The 25,199-nt window shown below is 36.0% G+C and overlaps 1 long non-coding RNA gene and 1 pseudogene across 1 annotated transcript; one reads left to right on the forward strand and one right to left on the reverse strand.

Annotated features, from left to right (window-relative positions):
• Positions 1-22,519, reverse strand: part of LOC140163008 (uncharacterized) — a 301,006-nt pseudogene extending 278,487 nt beyond the window's left edge.
• Positions 208-8,672, forward strand: LOC140153263 (uncharacterized). Its single transcript, XR_011859087.1, has 3 exons — positions 208-348; positions 5,508-5,670; positions 8,527-8,672. It is a non-coding gene; the product is annotated as an uncharacterized lncRNA (long non-coding RNA).
• Positions 22,520-25,199: the final 2,680 nt, after the last annotated feature.

Genomic DNA, 25,199 nt, shown 5'->3' on the forward strand with positions numbered 1-25,199 from the left:
ATCATGAAATGTCAAAAATGCGACTTGTTCCTAGTTTTCTCAGAACGAGTCAGTCCGGGGTCACAAATATGAATTTTAGATGATTTTTATTTTTTACGATCGGATGAGCAAATCACTGAATGGGCCGTTAAAAATTCAATAAATTGGTGGTGTGCGTCCGGAACCCCCTTACGTGCAGCCCGTGTACCAAACATGCGGCACGCACGGGGTTTTGATTTTCTAAAGTTAGGTGCAACAAATTTGATGCACAAAATACAGCTAAATATGTCGGAAATGTCAAGTGTTGAGTGACGCACATCATTATGAAATGGAGATGGTCACATTCAAGCAGTTTTTGTGAGTTACCGGGTGAGCTTAAAAGATGGGGACTGAAGTACAGTTAGCAATTGTTCCCGGAATTGTTCATGTGTTTAATATGCGGGTCGAACTCGAACGTCGAATTCGACAGTCATGCACAGATATAATTTGTTCGAAAGTTCTAACTTTAGTATGAACAACCGATAGCTTGTGATACGAAAGTTAGAAGGTGCAAGTATTTGTTCTCATGTCACGTACCTTGTTTGGCACATGTACAGCTAAATTCGCCTAGAGGGGCCAGCTGGGCCCTGAAAAAACACAATTCTGTCGGTCCAACATCCGGCATCCGGGCTATCTAGACTAGAGTCTAGTCTCGGGCCCAAACTGCATGTGGCTCATGGTTTGTTATGAACAACAGAAACCGGCTACATAGTGGGCATATCACCTCAAAAATAATCGCAGCAGAAACACGTTATTTAAGCATCAAAAATCAAAAAACAGAATCGAAATCAGTCAATGCATTGTGATGTAGTGTCAATTTAAAGATGCTCGTAGATGGAATGAAATCCTGCCACAAATGGCTGTAATGACAAAATTGGCACATTTCGAGATTTTGAAGGTTTATTTGGACGCTTGCTTGAAAAAGCAGCGTTAATTTATACATCACATGTTAAATGCCTATCTTTCCTGACCTCATTACAGAAAACAAAATTAAAAAATCTATCATTGAATAATTATAATAAATTAACCAAATATAGGGCCTACTATTTTAGCAATTTCGGCCAATCTGCAGACAAATTAAATCTCAAAAAATGACTAAGTTCAGCTAATTAATATGCAAAATTGATGCCAATAGAAAACCGTACATGATATAGGTGCGGTTTTGTTTACACATATACAAAGTTCTTTCAATAGATAACAAGAAATACACAAAAAGTAATTAATTATGCAAATTAGGTAATTACAGCTAATTATGTATTATGATATTATAATGCAAATTAGGCATGAGTAATTTTTTTTTTCTTCAATATTTAATGAACGTCTGTTCATTCATCATAAATTTTTTACATGTAAGTATGATCCTGTTACGAGGTTGAATAAATGAACTGCAGTTAATTATTTAAAAACAATGCAAAAAAATAAAAAGTTTGACATTTTGACGGTGTCTGGAATATAATTTTCATTTTTACTGTAAACATGGTATGTGTCACCATTACTCAAAGCCAAGTCCGAAAAGTAAAAATAAAAATTCAGTTGCAATGAGACTTTAAATTAACATTTTGTCATCTGGATTAACAAGGGAGGACAATTGGTAAAGGGAATAGCCATTCTACTGTACCGCTTATACAAAAATAGTATGGCCTTGGACACACACAATGGCTTTGAGCTATTGTGGTTTGGAAAATTACTCCCTGAAATATCATTGATTAATGTTTTGCTTCAACCAGTTTTAGGGAAGTGTTTCATTCGTTGTCGACGGAAATAATTTACATGCTAAGAAAGATTAGTATTTCAGCTAAATGGTGGTAAGTCCCTTTACTTCAACAGGCCTATATTTACTGATTTATGAGCGATCTTCAAAAACCCATAAAAACAGGCAGTAGCTCTTAAACAAAACAATTTTTAATTTTTGAGGACCCGCTGTTATAGCCTCGGAAAGGCTTCACACACCATCTATACTAATCTATACTAATAAAATAATAAGCGGTCTCTGTCTATCTGTGTATCTATCTATCTGTCTGTCCGGCTATGCGTTTCGCCGCGCTTCGACGCATCGTGCTGAAATTTGGGATATAGATAGGTCTTGGGAAAAGCATGCTGGCCATGTGGTTTTGAAGGTCATCGGAGGTCAAGATCAAAGGTCAAAATTTCAAACTTTGTCCGATCGGGCCCAAACTTGGTGGGTGGAATCCTTGATAGGAGGGGAATATAATGCGCGAAATAAAATCGAGGTCAACTTAGGTCAAAGGTCATTACGGAGGGGTCAAATTTCAAACTTTTTGCCCGATCGGGCTCAAACTTGGTGGGTCGAAACCTTCGTATGAGGGGAGCATGAAAAACATTATATGGAGGTCATCTGAGGTCAAAGGTCATGCATTTCAAACTTTGTCCTATCAGGCTCAAACTTGGTGGGTGGAATCCTTGATACGAGGGGAATATATGGGCAAAACAAAATTGAGGTCAAACGAGGTCAAAGGTCATGTAGGGGCTAAATTTAAACTTTGCCCTATTGGGCTTAAACTTGATAGGTGGAATCCGTCGTATGAGGGGAGCATGAAAAAGATTACACCGAGGTCAAAGGTCATCTGGGGTCAAACAGTATCGCTATCATGCCAGTGCTCTCACAGCATCAGGGCTCTCACAGCTGCAGGTGCACTAGTATATTAAAAATTTAAACAATTTGGATAAATGAAGCATATGAGGAAATTCATTTATCGACATGGCTCAAAATAAGCTAAGGTGTCATAAAAGTGTAACACACAATTATTTTTCCAGCTCTTTTCTTTTGGTCTCCAACCAGGTTTAAATTATAGTATGCACATATATCGTTCATAATACACTAAAAGAAAGATAAGTTATAGACCATTTTATACTTCACAAATTTAATTTTCTAGCCCTTGCGTACGTTATATTTGACAGACACAATTTTGATGATTTTCTGCACTCAAATAAAAATTTATAAAGTATTACATAAGGTATTTTGTGGTTATTTAGGTGTAGGACCTACAGCAACTGATTGTGGAAAAAAATGTGTCCAAATATTACAATAAGGAGGATAAACTTATAAATAAAATATGTGTGTCTGTCAAGCCATAACATACGCAAGATGTCTGTCAAATGTAACATACAGAATAATAATTTGGCAAAAACAGTAGTTCAAGATGGGAAATTGAATAAAGATCACATGCAGTTTATAAATCACATGTTTTAAAACACTTTTATAAACTCTAAGCTATGATCATAATGTGAACATCAAGTGATTTTTAATTTTTTTAAACGTATTGCGTATGTTACTTTTGACAGACACATACAAATCTTGCGTGTATGTTACTTATGCATTACAAATGTTTGACAGACAACACTTAACAATGGATTGTGTCATCAAAAAGCTTCTCCTCACAAAGTGATAGTGCCACAAAGCTAGGTGGAGCTAAATGCTATGTCATGTAGCATAATTAGCTGTATCACCCTAGTTTAGCAGGAATTACAGCACCGTCTTGCATGTATGTTACTATTTGACAGACATTTCAAGAAAAATTTTAAAATTGTTATATGTTCAAAAAAGATGGCAGCCACTTACAAATTGATTATAATATGGAGAAATGAAGTTATTTACAATAGATTTACCCTTTAGTTTATGCTTCAAGTCTTTGTTTATAAAAAACTGAGGGACTTCAAAATCAATCAAAAGTTTGACAGACAATAGTAACATACATTTGTACGCAAGCCAAACTTTTAAATCCTTTTTTTGTTCTGTTAACTTATAATTCATAATGCCTCTTTCTCTTTTTTTTTATTGGTTTACTGCACCATTTTGGGAAACAGGTCACATGAATTTCTATAAGGATCAATAAAAAAAATTAAAAGCTGTTGAAAAAAGGCGTCTCTTGGCATGTTACAAATAAAAGTGTAAAAATAGGCATTTTTACAGCTATTATTTTGTGACATACCTACTACATCGGCATAGCGATGTTGTTGGAGTGACATTCAATTTCGGAAAAAACGACACTCGACCATGGAATTTAATTTTAAGTTTGTCAGTATATAAACGGTAAATCAAGTAAGTTTCTTCCACTCTGAAGACTTAGAAACTGTTGTTTGATTCCACTGACTATTTGCGGTCGAAATTTACATAACACCAATGACAGAAATCATCAACAAAAATCGAATCAGGGACTTGTTTTCACTCAAACATCATCAACCGGAAGTGAAGTGACACGCACCGACAGAATACATTATTTAGGTATGACAGGTGTCATTCAAATGTGCCATCAAACAACATTATTTTATATATCAAATTATTTTATATATCAAATTCATCAAAAAGATTCAGCTAACATAAACAAAACAGCATTTCGGTGGTGTTTCTAGATCTTAGTCTCATGATGATAGCAGCTTTTCTATATGGAACTGCTATCAAAATCCCTCTAAAATTCCATGTGCAACTGTCTCATCACCACTTCAGAATGTAGGTGAGAGGGAAACGTCAGCTAACACATTTGCTAGTCAGCCAAAATGGCCTAAACCGGCAATACAAATTTACATTGAAATTTAAAAGAACCGCTTGCTCAAGGAAACCTACATAAATATGTTGTCTATACTTCACTTGACCCAAATATATGATTTTTTTTTGTGATGAGAGACTCGCACATTTTGATAGCAGTTCCATTAAAAAAAGCTGCTATCGTCATGAGACTAAGATCTAGAAACACCCCCGAAATGCTTTTTTTGGGAATTTTGCTAGCTGAATCTTTTTGATGAAAGTCAATCTTTGACTAGAAGTAACTTGGCTATGGAAAGTGCTATGACAAAAAGGTTTTCAGTGTTGGCTTTCTTTACTCAAGGGCTTTAATTTGATATATAAAATGATGCAGGTTACTGGCAAATTTGAATTCACCTGGCATACCTACAGAATGATACCAAGTACAAACCATCATTAATTCAAAAATAAACTTTTGTTCCAAAATAATTTTTTTTCTTACTTACCGGCCCAATTTATTCCCAGCCGGAAACAAACAATTTATTTTGTTTGGCCTCATGGTGGAGAACTGACAGGTAACCAGCCAAGCTTACTTGAGAAGCAGGAGGGTCTTGGGTGTGTAAATTCAAAAAACTATAGTGTGTAAATTTAAGATTTGTGTACAAAGTATAGGCCATGTGGGCAAAAACTGGGTGTGACGGTATGTATGGAAAAAATTGGGTGTGTAAAACACTCCCTACAATACACGGCTGGCTGCCTAAGCCCTTGAGAAGTCTAGCTTCTTGAATGAATTGGTAGAATGTCTTGAAATTCATATTTTTGGAGCGATTGCCGAATAGGGTGCAACTTTACTAGTCTTATTACAAGACTGCCCTACCCCAACCCTAACCCTAAACTTTGTAAACGAAGACTGGACTCAAGTCTAGCAAGTTGCACCCTATTCGATAATTGTACCATTTTTTTTAATTAAATTTTTGACATTTTATTTCTTAAATTGTTATAAATGTAGATGATTTGGAAAAGTTTCATGGGCATACCTGCAGATGACAGTGTCTAGAGCATTTGATGGTACTACTAGGGAACATACTTGTACAAAAAAAATGTATGACATATGGATCAAGATTGGAGTGTGTCACAGAAGAACTCAAGATATAACAACAATGGAAGATGAGGTGAGTAGGCACAAGGCACGGCCCTGCATTTCTTATATGGCCTTGATAAGAGTTCGAAGCCCTGTCATCAACAGAGGGCGGTAATTCCACGGTAAAGAATGTCTGATGAACCGCGCTAATGAGCTGGTCAGTAACCATAGAAAAAGCTTGTTTCCGGCAAAATTGACAAGTGCCAGATAGCCTTGAGTATAGTCCCACCCCGTTTTGGGTGAACATTTTTCAAAATTGGGGGTGGGACTATACTCAATTTCAAAAAAAAAAAAAAATTTAAATTTTTTTTTTTAAGTTTTTATTTTTTCGGTTTTGTAGTGTCCCTAGACCTAGACCTAAATGCTAGGATCATTCATGGTTGACCTAAAAAAAAAAAAAAAAAAAATTTCAAGATATTTTGTATTTTTATTATGAAAATTGATAATTTGTATTCATGTCATAGTCTATTAATGATTTCAAAATGCATTGAATATTTGAATGCATTTTGAAATCATTAATAGATTTTTTTTTTTTTTTTTAGGTCAACCATGAATGATCCTAGCATTTACTATTTAGGTCTAGGTCCTGGGACACTCCAAAGCCAAAAAAATAACTAACTTACAAAAAAAAAAAAAAAACTTTCATAAATTTCTAGATACAGTTGCTAGAAGGTCGTGCGATGAAATCCAATCATTTCTTACAAGCCGACGACGAACGTCGGCTTGTTCTGTCTCTTCTCAATTCTTCTTTCTTCTGGCAACCTTGTGACATTTTGCGTGACTTGCCACGTTTCGCCCTAGCTCTCTTATGCTTCGACATATTTCAACCATACTTCAGCCAAATGACCACTGGACTAGGCCAAACCTTACATTTGACTTTGACCTGACTGTGACCTTTGACCTTGACCTTATGGCCAAAAAAATGTTGATTTCACAAAAATGCTACTCCTTCCACAAATTACATGCAATGATCATGTGACTCATGCATATGAATCAACATGTGGCAGTGCTTAAAACTTCCTAAAAAGAATTGAGGTCAAAGGTCATTAAGGGGTCATTTCCAGTCAAAATCTGAAAAATTTGTAAAAAATATTCAAAAAATCACTGTCTGTACAAATTACATAGCAGAGAGTCGCCATTAACACACATGCATTGCTATTAGCCAGGGTCTTTAGGATGCCTACAGTTTCGGGGTCAAAGGTCATTAAGGGGTTACTTCGGTCAAAACCAAAATTATCAAAAATGTTCAAAACATTTTTATCTCAAAATGTAAACAGACCAGAATAATATAACCAACATACATGAATTAGTGTTCCCTGATGTATGCATGGTATTTTTATTTTGGGGGTCAAAGGTCATTAAGGGGTCACTTCCTGTTTTTAGCTGAATAACTTCAAGAATTTTTATCTCAAGAACTGAACATGTTAGAATTTTTTAATTAAAATTGGAACAATGCATTTTGTCGGTGTACATAAGTTTTTTTTTTTTCATTGAGGTTAAAGTTCATTAAGGGGGTCAAAAGGTCAATCAAAAATTTAAAAAAATCAAAATCCATGTTTAAGTTCGATTAAGCTGAAATTCACCAGGAATATTTCTTATGACATCCTAAGCACAATGCAAGAGCAGTTGACCCCATCCGTAACCCAGGGGTCAAGTTATAGGGGTCAAATTGCGGCTTGTATTCAGCGTCTGTTGACTCTAGTTAATCATTTCTTAATTGAGGGAGCAATAATTATTCCTCATGAATATTAATGTCATGTTGATGACATCATAATTACTCGAATTTGGTTGATTTTGACATTTTGAAACATTTAAAGCTCAAAAGACACATAAAATCAACCAGAAATATTTTTCTTCATTACACATGAGTTTCCATGCCGAAATTCTAGCATCAGAGTGATCTCCTTTTCAAGATACAGCTTTTATAAGTGTCATGTCACTTCTATATAATTTGTAAATTTGTATTATGCACACAAATAGTGATGCCCGTTTGTGCTGTATTTATGATAGTTTTTCATATCCGATTTTAACGATAAAACACATTCCCTACAGAGAAAACAACATAGCAAAACATTCAACAGTTTGTAACATTTTCTATGAACTTGAACATCTATGTTTGGATTATGATGTAATTAACGAGTATAATGAGATTTTCTCTTTCTGAATCTGACTGGTAAAATATTATTTTTCATCACGATTTTGCATCAAATTCATACGTAGTATTCCATGCCTGTGCGGGGAGTTGAACCCTAGCGACCAGAACTATGAACACTTTGAAGTGTTAGCACTCTGCAGGGCAGTGAAGGATGTCCACTGTATTATACAAATGCTACATGGTTAGAGGGGGAATAGGGCAACTTTTTTCCCAATGTACTGTCTACGGACCTAGCACTCCGAGTCTCCGAATACTCCCGTCCCGTGGGTGCAGTTGTACAGTAAATTCTAAGTTGTATATCACCCGTGTACAAGGTCTTTTCAAAAATGGACCCAAAACAAGTATCTATTTAAATGTATTTTAAAGTTTTATCTCAATTTCAAATTTGCAGCCTTTGACCTCCATGGACCAGATTGTGTCACATATGTATACCTCCTCATCTTGCACTATGCTAGGGTGAAGCAATTAAGCTGTTGTCTTGATAATTTTACATAAGAGTTAGACTCAAGACATAAACCAGCAAGCCATCCACCTGTCTTTGAGAATGTGTACTAATGTGTTAAATGGACTTATTGAATAAAAGCTTTACCCATTCATAATCCTTCTAATATTGAGTGAAGTTGTAGCAGTATAAGCACTTTCAACAATAGCAATCTCTTTATTTCAAAAATTTTTTTTTTAGTTTACATATCTGATCTCTCTAATATGCTGTTGTTTAAATCCGTTATGCAGGAGAAAATAACTGAATGGATGAAGCTTGACACTTGCGGGCAAATTCATCAAGGGACAGAAGTGTCATGAGGAGAATCTGTCTGACATGACAACAACTGAATGTCTGAAAATGACAATGTGACAAGGAGGCCTTTGACTCAAGCCTAGCAGACTGTGAGAATGAGAGGTTAGTGATTCATATCTACTCGTGCACAACCAGTTAACCTTTACATCTTTACATACCAATCAATCAATCAATCAGATTTATTTTATTTCCATCAAAAATTACAACAAAATACAATAATTATAAAAAGTACAACACGATGGAGGAGGTACAACGATAAGCGAAGCCTGTAAATGCTGCACCCCTGTATAATTAAATTACACAAATTAAAACAGAACAAAAAACAAAACGAGGATCTGTAGCCAAACAATTTAAAGACAAATATAATGAATCAATCAATTTAAATATAATATTGTACTATAATCATGAGTATTTAACATTTACATATAGCAAATTACAAACGCTGATATAAAGCATAAAAGCAATGATAAACAACTTTGAGATGACTTAAGTGGAGGCAATGATTTAACAGAATGATTAACAGAAATATTACACTATAATAATGAAGCAAAACATACTTGGATCTACTTGTCATTCAGGAAGGCATGTACTCCTCTCTTAAAGAGAGAAATGTTGGTAGCCTGTCTAATCTCATAAGGTATTTGATTCCAAATTTTTGGACCATTTGAGACAACAGTACTTGTTTTGTGCAGTTGGTAATTATGCTTATTTCTAGTATTATAACTGTGAATATCCTTAAGACTCTTAAACATAGCATCAAATGATTTTGGTAACATACCTTGGGTATACTTATACATAAAATAGACAACTCTTTCTTGTACATATCAAATATATCAAGAACATTGTATTTATCAAAAAGTGGTCTTGAATGGCTTAAATACGGACTATGAGATATTATTCTTAAAGCTCTTTTTTGTAGCTTAAATAATTTGTTCAGATATGCCTTGTTTGCATTTCCCCAAAGTAAAATACCGTAATTAAAATAGGGTACAACTAGTGAACAGTAAAGGTTGTACAAAGTTTGTTCGGTAAATAATGCTTCACCTTGTTCAAAACGCCAATATTTCGAGAAGACACATTACAAATATTAACAATCTGTTTCTTCCAAGAAAGATTTTCATCAATAGTTAGACCCAGGAATTTGGCTTCTTTAACACGAGTCAGTTTACAACCATCTAAAGATATTACAATATTATTGTCATTGATTTCCTTGGTTTTGGACACAGTACCTAAAAACATGAGATTTGTCTTTTTTGCATTGAGTGAAAGTTTGTTAGCTTTGAACCAGTTAATTACCTCCCTCAGCTCATTATTAATTACATTACAGAGTTCATTAATATTTTCATGTGAGTAGAAAACAGTGGTATCATCAGCGAATAAAATAAATGATAGTAATTCAGATGTGTGAGCGATGTCATTCATATAGATGATGAAAAGCAGAGGACCCAATATTGATCCTTGTGGAACGCCACATAAAATCGGTTCATAAGATGAGACTTCTGAATTGTATGACACATATTGTTTTCTCTCAGAAAGATAATTTGAAAACCATTGAGATGTTACTCCTCTAAAACCATAGTGTTCCAGTTTGCTTATCAAAATATTATGATTTATGGTGTCAAATGCTTTTGACAGGTCCATAAAAATACCAGCTGTGTGTTTCTTTTCACTACTCGCATTTTCAATGTCACATACAAAATCCAAAACTGCCATATATGTGGAATGGTTGCTTCTAAAGCCATACTGCTTATCATACAAAACATTGAACTTATTTAAAAAATCAATACATCTATTATACACAATCCGTTCAAGCAATTTAGAAAAACATGGTAACACTGAAACTGGTCTGTAGTTACCAAACATTTCAGGGTTGTCTTTTTTGTATATTGGAACTACCTTTGCCATTTTTAAATCATCTGGCACAACACCTGTGTTTAAAGAGATATTTAAAATCCTTTGCAGTGGATATGCAATTTCATTCGCAACTCTTTTAACAATATCAGATCCTATACCATCGTGACCTGGACTTTTTCTACTACCCAAAGTTGCAATAATTTTCAGAATTTCTTCTTCAGTGGTTGGTTTAAAGAAACATGTAGAACTATTTGGATTTTTTAGATAATCACAAAAATCTTTACCAGTATGGCTTATACTTTGTGCTAGTTTGGGTCCAATATTTGAAAAATACTCATTGAACTTATCAGCAATTATCTTAGGATTTGTTATTGTTTCCCCATTACTTACAAATTTTTGAGACATGTTACGCCTTTTACTTCTCAGTATATTGTTGAGAATCTTCCAAGTATTTCTCATACTGTACCTTTCTCTTTCAAGCAATGAAGAAAAATAATGACGTTTTGCCAGTCGGAGTAAAGATGTTAGCTTACTACGATATGATTTATATTTAGAAATGTTTTCCTCTGTTGGTTTTTTGATTGATTTCTTGTACAATATATTCTTTCTACGAATCGATTTTACCAACCCTTTAGTTATCCAAGGACATCTAGGGTCATGTTTCTTGGCCCTCTTGTTGGGTTTACATTTTGGAATACACTCATCATAAAGTAGCATAAATTTTTCAATGAACTTATTATATGACATATTTACATCATCAGATGAACAAATAAAATCCCAGTCTACGTTTTTCAGCTCATTTTGAAATGTTTGTACATTTTGCTCAGTTTTACACCGTGTGTTAAAATTACAGGTACCTTGAAGATTATCAATCTTTCTGTACAAATTTAAATTTGTAGATAGAAAGATTGGAAAGTGATCGGTTATATCTGTTACCATGATTCCAGATGTTTGACATGTATAACAATTGGTAAAAATGTTATCAATAAGAGTAGCTGTTTTTGTGGTAATTCTTGTAGGCTTTGTAATACATGGATATAAGGAATAAGATGACATAGTATTTAGAAATTCAGCAGTAGGTACATGAACATCTTCATTTAACAAATTAATGTTAAAATCACCCATCAAGTATACAAGTTTATTTTCTTTATTAATAATCGACAGAACTCCATCTATATACTTATTGAATTCATGTATCCCTTGATCAGGAGGTTTATATACAACACCAATAACAATGTTTTGCAATCCTGTTCTTTCTATTTCTAGAAAGAGACTTTCAACATATTCAGGATGTTCAATACCATTCAAGTCATCACGGAGTTTATAATGTATGTTGTTCTTCATATAGAGGCAAACGCCACCACCGCCTTTATTCTTTCTGTTTGCAAATTCAAGATTATAACCGCTAACATTAAAATAATCATGTGGCTTTTCTTTTAACCATGTTTCCACCAATCCTATAACATGAAAGTCAATATCAATAGTACACATGTAATCTCTAAACGAATCAAAGTTCTTATCCAGACTCCTAATGTTAAAATTAAGGAGTGACAAATTTTCAGAAGATTCGTTAGTAACATCTCTTAAAACTTAGTATCAGTATAATAATTAGTGTGACTGTTAAATTGCCCTGTATCATCCTGGTATTTTGTTGGATCAATAGCCAAGTGTTCATATTTATCAACATTAAATTCACGTGGAGTATCATCAATATCAAAATACTTGTACAATTCTAATAAGAAATTTTCATCATCAATGAAGTGGTTAAATGGTAAATTCATTGTATCATTGCATTTTACACAAAACCAATAATGATTGTCATTTTTCATGAATTCTTTTCTGCTCAGATTGCTACATGATTTATGCACAAAACATTTACAAGTGCTACATTTCAGTTTTCTGTGATTTTTCTTAACACGCTTTTGGCATACAGAACAAGGGCTACATTCAGACATCAAAACACAAAATAATATATATATATAAAATTACAATTTAAAAACAAACAAACAAATTTTTTTGCACTCAAATAACCACATATATGGTTATTGGCTTTATGTAGCATCATAGAGACAAAAGTAAAATCTGACAGAAATGTCTATGTGACAGTGTTTTCTGTGCTCCAATGTTGTAAACGCAATTATCACCATGTAAAATAGAAAATATGGCATGTTTTGGGATACATGAATTTTTGAGCTGGAGATGAATGAATCCTACACAATTTAATTGGTTTTCAGGTATCCATTATGTAGTAGATAAAGGGTGAGAAACAGACCATTACCATAGATAATCAGTGTCTTGTTGAGGTTTGGCGAGCATGTTAGTCGCTCGGAAGGCGAGACACCAAAGGGGTTGAGCCTTCCGAGCGACTAACATGCTCACCATACCTCAACAAGACAATCGATTATCTATGGTAATGGTCTGTTTTGAACTGTTTATCTTACGTATACGGCGAGCCAAAATAAACAAATTTGTTGTAATGGTTTATTCATTTTAAAAAGCTGATGTATTATCTTGTAAAAGTTAAGGGGTTTCCCAAAATAAAAACACCCTGGGATAAAGTGGGTGTGTTTTACCTAGACATAATGGATGAGCTAGCTAATATTTTTATCATATGTGTCAGGATCCACTACTCAAAATATTGGCCAGCCCATAAAAAAATGTTATCTTTTATCTCTAAGTAGAATTGATTTGCTGTTTTTCATTTCTGTTTTAGATACCTAAAGGTAAGCTTCAGGAAAGACTAGAGCAACAACCTGAGCAATGGTGCCAGTGTCTATAGAGGTAACAAAGGCCCCAAGAGGAGGCAGGTGCATGTACCGCGAAAGCGCTCATTCGTTTAAGCCATCTGGAAGCATAGCAACTGAACTGATGTTGCCATGAAAACATTTGAAGTGGCTTGTCAACAAATTCAAACATCTGTAGAAGAGGACATTCCTGTTAGTGATTAAATCTGAACTCAGGTTGCTTGATTGATTCTCAATTTGAATTATACAGAAGTGATGGAAAATGGCTTCTACAGTGCAAGGATTGGTGCAGATGAATTGACTGACATTCAAAATGCATGGAGAATTGGCTGCAACAAATTTAAGCTAAATGGAGTGTAGAACAATATGCTATATTGGTTTGTGAGCAAGGGAACAGAATATAAACATTCAATAATATGAACTAGAAGGATTGGTGAGGAAAGGAACTCCAACTCTGGATACAAGCTGACCAAGGCAAACAAACACAAACTCTGGATACCGGGTACAATAACTTGTGAGTATTCTTTTGGAAAAGACAAAGGAACACTAACTCTGGATCCAAGAACTGTTATTAACAATGAACTATTGGATTCTTGCAAGCAATGCAAACAAACAACATCTCTGAATCTCTGTCAAGGAATAGAAGAAAACACCATACATAGGAGCACCGCCGCGATAGGAACCACCACCAATCAATGGCAGTATTGGTAAATATAAATGCGTAGATAGAGGATGAATTACCAATTCAGTCTTTATCCACCCTAATTAATACTGCACTTTGCAGACAAGTGTCAAAATCAACCAAAGCAATGTTTCCACTGTCTCTTGTGGCAGAAGCTTGGTCCCTATTTAATGTTGTGTTTAAATATGTCTACAGAATCAAAATGAATTGTAGAATTCATCCTGTCAACCAAGCCATATTCAGTGATTTCTGAGCAATTATATTTTGTTACTGTAAAACAAAATGATCATGGGCTCAAAATTCACAGAAGCCAAGGGTATTTTCCCTCAAAACTAATTAAAAATAGTCCTGCGAAAAATATTTGAAAATGGCAAAAGTACACATAAGGCAACAAAAAAAATGTTTTGTAAAGGCCTGACCAGCCCAGATTTTGCATTTTGGGAGAACCTGTTCTGTGTGCTAAAATTATGTAAAAAAGCCATTTTGGGGCCAAATCTTAATTGATTTTGACTGAAAATTTTAGTGTCATTTTAGCCCACAGAGGACAAAAAATCAAAATAAATGGGATCAAACTTATTAAAATAAGTTTGTCCGTCCCCATAAAACAGTTCGTGTTTTTTCATCTGCTTAGGGCCACTTTTAGTAGAATCTGTTCAACATAGACCTTGCAAAGTATTTTGAGCCCTACCATTTAATGTACTACGATTTTATTATATGCTCCACTGTGCTGATGGATGGACCATACTGTATGATGAGTCGATCTTGTTATTTGGATAAGAAACATGCACCTCAATATGTTTCTTCCACAAGCTATTGATTGCAGGTGAGAATGTACCAAGTGATAAACAAAGGAAAAAGAGGAGTCTGGGGTTTCCCCCCTTTCTCTCCTTTAGACAGTGGTGGCACTACATGTGGCATGATGGGGGAGGCAAATGCCCCTCAGTCAGAACTCTTACTCCAGATCCCCCAGTAACAACCCAAATTTTTAAAAAATTCCACTTTTTGAAGTAATTTTGCAAAATGTGTTGATTTTTGCCCCTGCTCATAAAATTCACTTTGCCCCCCCCCCCCATGCCTCCTTGTGCTGTCACTGCTCTTAGGCCTGTTCAAGACAAAAATTGATACCATTTTTGGACTAAAATATTGAAAGTGCAAAGTTTAGCATGCTATGCAATGCATTTGTGCCAGTGAGAAGGTTCTGTTTCTCATTATGGGTTAGTGAGATGACTAAATTCACTGTTTAAATTCACTAGCATCACTATTTAGATGTAAGCACATATCACTGTTTAAATGTGTGCATAGATATACATGTGTCACTGTTTAAATGTGCACATTATAAACTGGTCCCAAAAAGTAACTTACCAGGTAAGAAATTGTCTGTCAAGTTCAAACGACAAATCGTATTATACTGAATAGCATATGAGTGGAAGCGGTGTACATTTACGCGGAGTTTGACACCTCATTTGTCGCAAACAGATCAAAACTTTTGAAGTTATGCTCATTTGAACAAGCCTACTATCAAATTTGAAAGTTGCAGGTCCGCCCCAATGAATTCACACAATAAACAGACACATGAAAGGATGTTCAGAACTTTTATTCTTTGTCAACTCACACTTTCCTGCTCAAACCTTCCTCACATGAACCATCTTAACAGTCTTCAATACCTGGTGTGTCCACCATCTGCATCAATGACAGCCAAACACCGGCGACGCATGCTGTTGATCAATCTGTCGATCCTGACCTGTTCAATTGCCGCCACTCTCTCCTCAGTATCCGCTCTAGGCCGACCAAAGTTGTTGTTGGCTTGATGCGTTTGTTGACGTGGTACTTCAGATGGGACCAAAGATGTTCCAGTGGATTGAGATCTGGGGACTTTGAAGGCCACACAAGACGTTGAATTCCTTGGTTGTTCAGAAACTGGTTGGTTACTCGCGCTCGATGGGGTGTTGCATTGTCGTCCATTAGCACGAAGTTCGCACCGACCGCTGCTTGGTATGGGACGACATGTGGTCTGACAATGTCATTCACGCACCGATCCGCATTCAGTCCACCACTTAACGATCACCAAATCAGTCTTCCCGTGACTTCCGATACCGCCCAGATCATCAGGCTCCCTCCTCCCATCGCTTCCGCTTGTTGTATCCCCTCTTCTCCGATATCCTCATTGACCCTTCTCCAAACTCTTCGTCTCCCATCTAACCAGCGTAAACATACACGACATTCATCGGTAAACAGGACGTTGGACCAGCGACGACGACTCCACCGTCGATGTCTCCTTGCAAAAGCTTCCCGGTCTCTACGATGTCTCGGTAGTAATCCTGGCCTCTTCCGAAGTTTACGAGAACGCATACCATAGGCGCGGATCCTGTTCCTGATGGTCTGGTAACAGATCTGTCCTGGTCGCTGTCCTCGTCTCCTGTGTAGTCCTTTGGCGTATCTCTCGAGCTGCAAGACATTAAAAGAGAAAGAAATCATTAAGTAAAATGATCACAAAACTTTTCTTAACTGTCAGGTTTCCTGTAAAAAATGGGATTAATCAAACATGAACTGCAACACATTGCAAAGAGCATAAAACAAATAACCAAGCAAAACATTGTTTGTGAAGAAAAAGCCGGGATGATAATCAAACAAAATCTACACTCACCTGTCATGGTTCTCTTGGCTTCAACCTTGTTTAGGATTGATGCATCCTGGTTGGCTGACGTAACTCGTGGTCTGCCACTTCTTTAAAGATCTTTCAGACTACCACCAGGCTGTTGACGTCTGTCCCGCCACTTTCGAACAACACTCCTAGCCACGTTCAGCGTTCGTGCAGTTTCTGACACGCTCTGACCGGCCTCTAACATTCCATTTAAAAGCCATCTCTGATTTTCACTTAATTTAGGCATATTGCTTGGTCTTGTCAGGTCTTGAACCAACGACCACATGAACGCAATACTCTGGACACACCAAGGTCCCCTAAATCCCTGGTCATCATATTGATTCTTTCATTCGACTTAATTTCTTCAGATGATTGAATAAGGACAATTGTCATTGAACTTTGATCATTCTTCATCCTCACAATAGGAAAGTTAGTCATGCAAAGAAGAAGAGGAGAGCACTGATTACACCTGTATACTGCCAACCATCTCAAGTGGTATGAGTGCAACTTTCATTCCAGTGGATAGGTTCGGTTAAATAAGCATAACTTCAAAAAATACTCATCCGTTTGCAACAAATGAGGTGTCAAAATTCGCGTAAATTAACACTGCTTCCACTCATATCCCATTTAGTGTAACACAATTTGTCGTTTGAATTTGACAGACAAATTTCTTACCTGGTAAGTTTCTTTTTTGGAGCAGTTTATAATGCATTTATAACCACTGTTTGTTAGTTATCTTTACATATATCCCTCAGTTTTGGATTTGTCTTTACTGCCAGGGTTGCCAAACATTTTCAGCACACTTTGCAATATCACACAAATTTACAAAAATCAGCCAAAAATACTTTGTTTAAATATAAATTTGTCTCAATTATATTATTTCTAAAAATACACTGAAAATGGTCTGAATTTATTGTTCTTCTGTTAAAACTCAAAAGTAGCCCAAAAGTCTTGAAATCTCAGTGGCCGTTATCATGTTGCGTGACGATAGTACAAAGTTGCCCAATTGGGCTACTAAATCACTGATTTGGCAACTCTGGTAATTACTGCGGTACATGGCATCACATCTTTGGCAGGGTTGCAAATTATTTCTGTAACTTGTGTTGCACTTAATCGCACTCCAGAACAATTCAAGTTAATGCTATGTACATGTACAGAGGGTAATATAAAGAATGCCATCAAAGGGTTTGATCATTCCAAAACAATCTAATTTAATTTTTTCAGACATTGTAAAATATTAGGAAATTTATATTCCAATACAGCATATTGCGATGTCTGCCTGTGATTATGTGGTAATGACAAATCTAAATGTAAAATTGTGAATCTCTGAATCTCTTTCATTTTGTTAATCTTTACATGCAACATGTCATGGTTTTATTTATTTGAATTGAAATATGTGGCTCCTTTGTTAAACAGGTATCCTGCAAGAGAACAGGTTAATTAACATCATATCATTGTATTGCAGGATATGTGGGGTCTTCATGATTAAATAAGGAACAATGCTGGTAATAATACTACATTTTTGAAATTTAGAAGCAATACTGCCCTCAGTTATAGTACACTTTTGATAGGCAGGAAGTTTAATTTTAACTAAAGGCTGGAAGTTTAATTTTACTTGTTGAAAGTTGATCTTGAATTGAAATGTGACTCATTTGTTAAATAAAACAGGTTAATTAACATCATATCATTATGTTGAGGACTACCTGGAATCTTCATGATCTTGGTAGCAATGCTATCTTCTGTAATAATACATAAAAGTACACTTTTGAATTTCAGACTACCACCAGGCTGTTGACGTCTGTCCCGCCACTTTCGAACAACACTCCTAGCCACGTTCAGCGCTCGTGCAGTTTTGACACGCTCTGACCGCCTCTAACATTCCATTTAAAAGCCATCTCTGATTTTCACTTAATTTAGGCATATTGCTTGGTCTTGTCAGGTCTTGAACCAACGACCACATGAACATAATACTCTGGACACACCCAAGGTCCCTAAATCCCTGGTCATCATATTGATTCTTTCATTCGACTTAATTTCTTCAGATGATTGAATAAGGACAATTGTCATTGAACTTTGATCATTCTTCATCCTCACAATAGGAAAGTTAGTCATGCAAAGAAGAAGAGGAGAGCACTGATTACACCTGTATACTGCCAACCATCTCAAGTGGTATGAGTGCAACTTTCATTCCAGTGGATAGGTTCGGTTAAATAAGCATAACTTCAAAAAATACTCATCCGTTTGCAACAAATGAGGTGTCAAAATTAGCGTAAATTAACACTGCTTCCACTCATATCCCATTTAGTGTAACACAATTTGTCGTTTGAATTTGACAGACAAATTTCTTACCTGGTAAGTTTCTTTTTTGGAGCAGTTTATAATGCATTTATAACCACTGTTTGTTAGTTATCTTTACATATATCCCTCAGTTTTGGATTTGTCTTTACTGCCAGGGTTGCCAAACATTTTCAGCACACTTTGCAATATCACACAAATTTACAAAAATCAGCCAAAAATACTTTGTTTAAATATAAATTTGTCTCAATTATATTATTTCTAAAAATACACTGAAAATGGTCTGAATTTATTGTTCTTCTGTTAAAACTCAAAAGTAGCCCAAAAGTCTTGAAATCTCAGTGGCCGTTATCATGTTGCGTGACGATAGTACAAAGTTGCCCAATTGGGCTACTAAATCACTGATTTGGCAACTCTGGTAATTACTGCGGTACATGGCATCACATCTTTGGCAGGGTTGCAAATTATTTCTGTAACTTGTGTTGCACTTAATCGCACCCAGAACAATTCAAGTTAATGCTATGTACATGTACAGAGGGTAATATAAAGAATGCCAGCAAAGGGGTTGATCATTCCAAAACAATCTAATTTAATTTTTTCAGACATTGTAAAATATTAGGAAATTTATATTCCAATACAGCATATTGCGATGTCTGCCTGTGATTATGTGGTAATGACAAATCTAAATGTAAAATTGTGAATCTCTGAATCTCTTTCATTTTGTTAATCTTTACATGCAACATGTCATGGTTTTATTTATTTGAATTGAAATATGTGGCTCCTTTGTTAAACAGGTATCCTGCAAGAGAACAGGTTAATTAACATCATATCATTGTATTGCAGGATATGTGGGGTCTTCATGATTAAATAAGGAACAATGCTGGTAATAATACTACATTTTTGAAATTTAGAAGCAATACTGCCCTCAGTTATAGTACACTTTTGATAGGCAGGAAGTTTAATTTTAACTAAAGGCTGGAAGTTTAATTTTACTTGTTGAAAGTTGATCTTGAATTGAAATGTGACTCATTTGTTAAATAAAACAGGTTAATTAACATCATATCATTATGTTGAGGACTACCTGGAATCTTCATGATCTTGGTAGCAATGCTATCTTCTGTAATAATACATAAAAGTACACTTTTGAATTTTAGGAGCAATACTACCCTCTACATTTAAGATTTAGTATCAATAATATTATCAAATTCGCGATGTGCAAAAAATGCTAAAATTTGTGATTTGTTTCAAAGAACCATGATTCAAAGAAACTTACAATAACCCATACAGTTTGTCCACTCTGAAGTACAAATTGACAACGCGTGCTGCGTCTCTGCTTCAGGTATGCTTCAGGTACTTTGTACTTCAGAGTAGACTGACTGTAAGAGCTTGTAGCCCTTTGCCCCGCCTTTTAGCAGCTCGCCTTGTTAGCTTGTTGTGCTGCCGCGCTGACTCCAGCATGCACATGTTTGCTTCCTAAGTCACTAGTAATAGTCCCGGTAATAGTCAAATATTAATATTTAAATGATTATAATTTCAAGAAATTGAGCAGTTAAATGAAGGAATTATGATAACAATCAATGTTTTTAGTGTCATAAATAATTTCCCATAGCTTTTATGGACAAGATAATTTACATGAAAATATCCGATCCATCTTCATTATATCATTTTCTTTATCAGTATCCACAACGTCGTCTTCAGCTTCTTAATATGCTGCAAATGGAGGTTGTGATGCACTATACACTAACTTCCCTGCCTTCTCTGTCATCAAGTGTGATCCGTTTTTTTGTGTGTACAGTACTCCAAACGCTGAAATTGCGCTCACTTGCTGCTGATGATATGAGTACACTTGAAGGACATGTGCTGCAATGTTCCTGTAGGGAGGCATGTAAACTTATACAACCCCTCTGGACTGAATGGAAATTCCTATTTCAATGCATTGAAATAACACTACCATACACTAAGTATCTTTCAAATCAAGAAATCATTATACAAAAATGTAATATTCTTACAATCCGTCAAACTTAAAATTCCAGCCAGAGTAGTTCCTGGTATTTTGTTTGGCATGGTAAAATATTGTTCATCAACTGCCAACTGTAAAAGTAAACAAAATAAAAAACAAAACAAAAAATAGATCTATCAGAACAGTTTAATTGTGTAATTCTAGAGCTATTACATCTATTTATGTAAAGACACACGTAGCGATTACCGGATAGGTTGCAAGTCTTCTTGTATGAGCTGGGGGCATTTGCTGCACATGGCTCTTTTTCATATGGTACATTACTGAAGTAGAGTGTTTCTTAACATTGTCTTTCTTTATCCTGCTAGAATCCTGAAATTTCTGCACTTGCTGAGAGTTCTAGCTACTTCTGCTTTGTCTGGGTGTTCAAATTGTCAGCTGTGGCACCTACAAATTCATCCACATCTTCAAGGGCTACCACAAAGTAAACTGGTTCTCCATCTTTCACCAAGAACCATGACAAACTCCTTTTCACTGCCTGATTTGCGGGCTTGTGATCCATTGGACAGGATGCTAAAGGCAGTGCTGGAGCACAGCTTTTGCTTTAAGAAAATACTAGAGCTGGGCATAATAGTATCGCATGTCTAGGATGTGTTCTTTTTGGCGGGTGATTGTAAATAGTGGAGTAATCAAGTGCTTTTCAAGTAGCCCCATTGCACAGACTTCCGCCATACATGTAGTTACAATGTTATTAAGTTCTGCCAGGACTGCTTTGCACAATCTATTGTCGCTTCCAATATTTTGAAGGAGTTGCTTCAGTTTATGCCGGTGATGATAAAGTGAAGTACTTGCTTTGAATACGATGTTGAATCTATTGGGCTTGAATTGTGGCATGTAATTTTTGCTACCATCAAGGAAGTCTTCAAATAAAGTGGGAACATGTGGACCCACCAATTCACTCGCAGTTCTTACAATCCTTAAGCCACTTGGCTGCTGGCAGTTCCACTTAATGAATTTGGCATCTTTTCCATGCCAAGGGGACCTGTGTAATCAGCTTTTTTCTCCTCCCACAATTATCCCCAGGGATAATAACTCATTCCTTATATTCCTATTGTTTTGCCCACAGAGAATTTTCGTGATTTTTTCAAATTGATTTACTGCAATCATTGTGAATTGATGTACAGCATGGTGGTCTTGGTTGTTGTCAGGAGTAATCATGATTAGCAAATCTGTCACTCGTCCCTGGCATTCTGGACAATTGTAGTAAGCAACATTAGGGTGTATAGTTGCTGAATCATGTCCCCAATGGACACTTTAGATTTCATCTTGGTACCTACAAGCATAATTCTCACCGAAATCCAGAACCATTATGAGCCAGCCTTCGGGTGTTGACTCAAGTGATATTATTGAACTCCTGGCTCTGCCATGCTGCTGTGAACAAATGCAGAGAGATTGTTTCAGCTTCTCCTATCAACACTTCTACATGTATCAGTTCTTCTATTGACCCTTCTGTACTCTTTAAGACCATCTTTGACATCTTCTTCCCATTGTCATCCATCTTGCTTTCTCTCACCCACTTCCTCCATCTCACTGGTTCTTCTTGCTTCTCTGTTAACTCCTAACTACTGTCAATACCTGTAACACCACATTTATTGCATTTCTTTTGAATGCATGGTAGCTGATGGTACTTTCCTTCATTTTTGTCACCCATGGTTACATCACTGATACGATAGATGCTAGGAAATGGTGATGCCATATAGTGGCTGTTTGCAATTTTATTTAAAGTTGTCAGTTTCAGTTCTACATTTGCATAGTATTCGCACAAGCTCCCTCTATTTAATTGCATGACGAGGTTTTATATGAGAAGGCCTTAAAGCTGTGAACTTTGAAAGTCCAATTGTTATATTTGGGTGCTCCTTGACAAACTTGGTGTGGAGTGTGCGAATTGTGATGGTCAGGAACCATGTTGCTAGCTTTGTTTTTTTGCTCACAAACTCTTTTTTTTTTTCGCTCAAGGATACACTTTATTTTTGTATCTTTTTTCATACATCACCAGTCTTCCCCCCCCCCTGCCCACCCCCATTCTTCACTGTGCACTTCATGGAGTGCCTGCCTTATGTAGCTGGAACTATTGCCCATGGTACCTGGAACTATTGCCCATGGTATGTGGCTTCATCAATGTCACACACTTTCTATCCAGTGCAAAGTGTTGTGTAAATACCGCTGGGAATTTAACACACTGTGCTGGAGAAAGCTGAGCAAGTAAAGCAGCATTTCATGGAGACTGAGGCTGCTTGCATTTGCTGCATCTCAAGTATTCCCCAACCATGTAGTACCTATCACCTAAATCTTCAACTTCCCTAGCCTTTGGGTAGATACCTCATTTTGTAAGGTGGATGTTGCACACAGAGCATTTGAGGGGTACTTTCCACAATCTAATTGGTGCCCACAAGAACAGTTGCTACAGAAAATAGCAGTGTGGGTTGGGGGAACAGTCTGTTTAGGGGTAGTGGTGATTCAAACCAGTTGCATGGGAACTATTCATGGGTGACGACTCACTGAAGACATAGATCGCCAAATTCGATGACCATCATAATAGTTGGCAATGTATTTAAGATCGTTCCTCACATATTTATGCATAGGATTATCTGTTGCCCTTTTTGACGTACCCAATAACTGGTGTCCAGTATTCCTTATAGATGTGATAACCTCTTACAGCACTCTGTATTTCTTATTCCAGATTTTCTTCCATCAACATGTTTATTAATAAATTGATTTTTCTACCACACTTCTTTCATGAATATACATTCAAAATTTGAAGCAAATCACAGTAGTTCCCCCGGGGTATAACGGTTAGCTACATTTTGTAGCTCACGGTCTAGCCATAACTAGTTAAACAACCTCATGAATAATAATTTACTCAGGACTGTACATTAATTGGTTCCTAAAATGTATCACCATACATAATTATAACACATGGATATCTCATAAGTTTTTTTTCCAACAGTTTCTCTTTTAATGTGTCTTTGGACATGGCCGACAATGACATCCATGCATCATTAGTGCTGGACATGGTGAGTGCTACCATATATTTTGCCAATAGCTCTTACTGTTTCGAATTCCACTTGAATCTGCATCCATTGCTGTTTGTACTCTTCATTAACAATTCATTAAGGACAGTACTTGATTGGATGTTAAAAACCACCTTAAAATAACAAACTTATTCAATTTGTGATATTACTTGTTGTTCTCATTTTTACATGAGATCTAAGGTACCTTCATCCCATTCCTTCTCGAGTGGATAACATTTAACATTTCCTTGTGTGGAGGTTCATACATAATGGTGTAGAATGTATACACACCAATGTGCTTTTGATCATCTTGTTCAACTAATTCATCAATATCTTCCTCTGTGGCTTTCCTCAAAACCAATGCCTTGCATTCAAGCATTCCACCTCCTTCAGAGTCGATGAACATGTGACAAATTTGCTTACCAATAATCCTATCACCAGGAAATGGCCCTTTGCGGTGCCTCTTTGTTGGAGAAAGCTTTGCCAACAGCCTGCGTTTTTTGCTGGTCTTTGTTTCCTGGAGTTTCACTGGAGTTTGAAGTACCAGGCTGCTCTTCCAAGTTCTCCACAGTAGTCAAAAACCTGCAGGATGATGTTTCTTAGATTATTTTCTAACTGTTCGGCAGTGAGGTGTTTACCTTTGGTGGTAAGATAGAAGAGATCTTTCCTAATTCCGCCTTTATTTGAAGACTTCCAGTGTTTGATCTTGGATATGAGCGCAGCTTCAAGCTTACATAATGGTGTAATTAAATTTTGATGTACGAATATTAGCAATCCTGGAATGCAAGGAATCAATATTCCATGTACCAATACTCAAAGATGATTGAGAAATAGAGGTCATAATACAAAGCTAATACTACAAATTAAACAATGAATGAATACGGAGACATGCGCCAAACATTTTAAGAGTGCTTAGATTGGTTTCTTATGATACTGAGGCCTAACATGAGTTCAACTTTATATCTTACATTACTACATAACATGCATGTACCATCAGAAGTGAGATGATATCCATCATCAGAACTCAACAAGTGAGTCTTAACAATACCATTATGAAGGAGGTTAGTGTGATCACAAAAGGTCACTCTGGAAGAGTCAACAAGACGTACTAACTTCTTAATCAAACCATTTGCTATCTCTATCTGTGCATCTAACTCTACATTATCAGTACGGGGAAATCCAAGTGAAATTACAACCTTAGTATGTGGAAATACATTGGTAAATCTATTGATCATATCATTTAACCTGTTGAGCACTTCTACTGGTGTACAAAATTTGATATCATTAGTAATTTGATGAATAACTAGACAGTCAGGGGCAGAGTCCAAAGTACTCAAAAACTCATCTGCCTCAGGGATGGTGAAT

Source organism: Amphiura filiformis, chromosome 1 (assembly GCF_039555335.1).
Source record: "Amphiura filiformis chromosome 1, Afil_fr2py, whole genome shotgun sequence".
In the NCBI taxonomy this organism is placed as follows: Eukaryota; Metazoa; Echinodermata; class Ophiuroidea; order Amphilepidida; family Amphiuridae; genus Amphiura; species Amphiura filiformis.